The 2,500-nt window shown below is 33.3% G+C and overlaps 1 protein-coding gene across 9 annotated transcripts in view; it reads left to right on the top strand.

The window, feature by feature from the left end:
* Positions 1–2,500, top strand: part of LOC144968987 (stromelysin-3-like) — a 162,929-nt gene that overhangs the window by 70,489 nt on the left and 89,940 nt on the right. The window contains exon 1 of one of the 9 annotated variants that reach the window (XM_078907915.1): positions 1,983–2,119. The exons of the other annotated variants lie outside the window; for them this stretch is intronic. The gene's annotated coding sequence lies outside the window, so the exon portion shown is untranslated. Of the gene's footprint in view, positions 1–1,982; positions 2,120–2,500 lie in introns of those variants that run through there. 9 annotated transcript variants of the gene reach the window in all.

Raw genomic sequence — 2,500 nt, forward strand, 5'->3', positions numbered from 1 at the left:
TATTTATTTTACAATAGGCAGTTCTACGTACTTAAGAATGTACGGAAAAGAAATAAATAGTAGTAGAAATGTAGTATGGTAGAATGTACATAGTAGGCTCAGTAACAACAGCAGCGTTATGTTATGTGAAGAATACGTCATAATCGCCTGACCAGCTGCCCCTCCCTTGAAGACGACTGTTTATATTAACCGTCCAGATGGTTTGATCTATAGATAGTATGCAGATGACGTCACTCAGGCCTTTGTTATTGTTTTTGCCATCCGCGTTTGTGAGTTGTTCTCACTAAAATGTATTAACCAGACTATAAAAGTTCATGGTTACACAGAGTTTGTGTGTTTGTCCGTTATACTTCCGGATGGCAATGTTGTGAACTCCTTGGCCAAGCGCATTCTATCTATACGTTGGCTCCAGGTATTTTTGGACTGTGTTATATTCTACTCACTAATGTAGTACTCACTATTCTTCACGATATGCAATGAGCAATGCCCTCTATTTAGCTATGGTAGTGAGCTTTAATGAGCATTGTCACGTGTAAAGCTTTATTCAAGTGGTCTGTTTCCTATTTTATAGCTTATCATGGAGTCAATATAGATCAGATAGTTTACAATAATTGACGTCTCACGGTTGATTTTATTGTTGATTTTTTTTTCTTTCAACCGCTTTATATTCATCACTCTCTATCTATCTATCTACCTATCTATCTATCAATGTAACTCTCTCTCTCTCTCTCTCTCTCTCTCTCTCTCTCTCTCTCTCTCTCTTTCTCTGTTTATCTATCTATCTATCTATCTATCTATCTCTCCTTCTCTCATTATGTTTTTTCTTCTTTATTTTCCTTATTTGTCTTCTCTTATCTTTTTTCTTTTGCTGGCAAGAAGGAAAAAAATATTTCTCACTAGTTTCGGTCTATAGAATGCATGCCGTAAAAGCTTCATATAGAATGTATCTATGTTTGGAGTCAGATTTTCATCATTTTGCTAGCTAGTGTCGAGGAAGTATGTTACAAAACTATACAAACTATACCTATAGCCTTTTTTTTCTCTCATTTAAAATAATAAATCGCTTTATTTACCATACCATTTTTCGCTGTTATAATCCAGCATATTTCGAAAGAAAAAAAGTTTGTTTTTTTTAATTAAAAAAGCAATCATAGATTTGTAAAACAATATTGTACACGTCTGGGTTATATTGGGATAAGCCCTTCCTTCTGTCTCTCGTTATAAACAATAAATCGCTTTTTCTGCCATGCCGTTTTTCGCTGTTATAATCCAATATATTGCGAAAGAAAAAAGTACAAAAATAAAACAACCTAGATTGGTAAAACAATATCGTACACGTCTGTGTCATATTGAGCGTCGGGTCTTTAAGGAAAAAAATGTTTGTTCCTATAGATGAATGGGTAAAGAATTGACTTTTCAAATAAATGGCTTATCCGTTCTTGTGTCTGATTTGTTCTAAGAAATTGATGAATCTATTCATGTGAAAAGCTCATTTTAATTTTTTTTTAACCGGCTATATTCATTCATTCATTCATTGTTTACACGTATAGTATCGTGCCATTCTGATAAGGTCCCCGTGACATTAACAAGTTTATCACTGTGACATTTTACTTCGTGTTATTCTATAAATAATAATAATATTATTAAAATCTTGATACTTTCAAAGAGAAAGGCGTGCAAGTCGTGAGTGGTGACAGCAGCAGTTGTAACGTAACAGATTGTTGGCCTGGTGCCTTTGTTTATTAACTCACTCAACCCTGACATCGACTATATCCGTAGTTTACTTGTACCCCATGCCTATTTATTACATTTTTCTGACACAAATTATAGGCGTAGTATCAAAGCTAATGTTTTAAGTTTTTACATGATAATGGTAGTTGAATAAAACTATATATGTACATGCTCATTTTTAATACATTTTTCTCCCATTTTGAAAAGTAGAAAAAATTTCTAGGATTGAGTGAGTTAATGGTGTAGATATTATAATGATTAATTTGACATCGCGTTGTGAGTGTTGGTCAGGACATCGGGGCGAGTGTGAGATTGAGGGAAAGGGTCGGAAAGAAACAAAGACAGGCTGAAAAGGAGGATAATTAATTGGGTTTTATGGAACTTGAAGGTTTGGTTGTGATTAAGATAAAATGTGAACAGTGATTTAAAATGTGAACAGTGATTTATGAAAATGTGAACAGTGATTTATTAAATGTGAACAGTGATTTAAAACAAACTTTTACTCCGATTGAAGTTGTGTAGTTGAATGTTTTACTATTAATATTGTTATTATAATTTATTTCTATGGGATTGTTGTTTCATATTCTGTTTGTTTCTTTGGGAAAAAAAGGGGGGGGGGGTGTTTGTGTGTTTTTGTTTGTTAGTTGTTTATTGTCTTTGGGGTTTTTTTTTTTTTTATTTCCCTGTTTTTTCGTTTTTTATTGTTGCTGGTTTGGAATGGGGTTGTCTTTTTGATTTGATTTTTGTTTGGTTGGGTTTTTTTTTTGGG

The sequence above is a fragment of the Berghia stephanieae genome, chromosome 3 (assembly GCF_034508935.2).
Source record: "Berghia stephanieae isolate SIO BIC M18660-M18661 chromosome 3, UCSD_Bste_1.3, whole genome shotgun sequence".
NCBI classification, from domain to species: domain Eukaryota; kingdom Metazoa; phylum Mollusca; class Gastropoda; order Nudibranchia; family Aeolidiidae; genus Berghia; species Berghia stephanieae.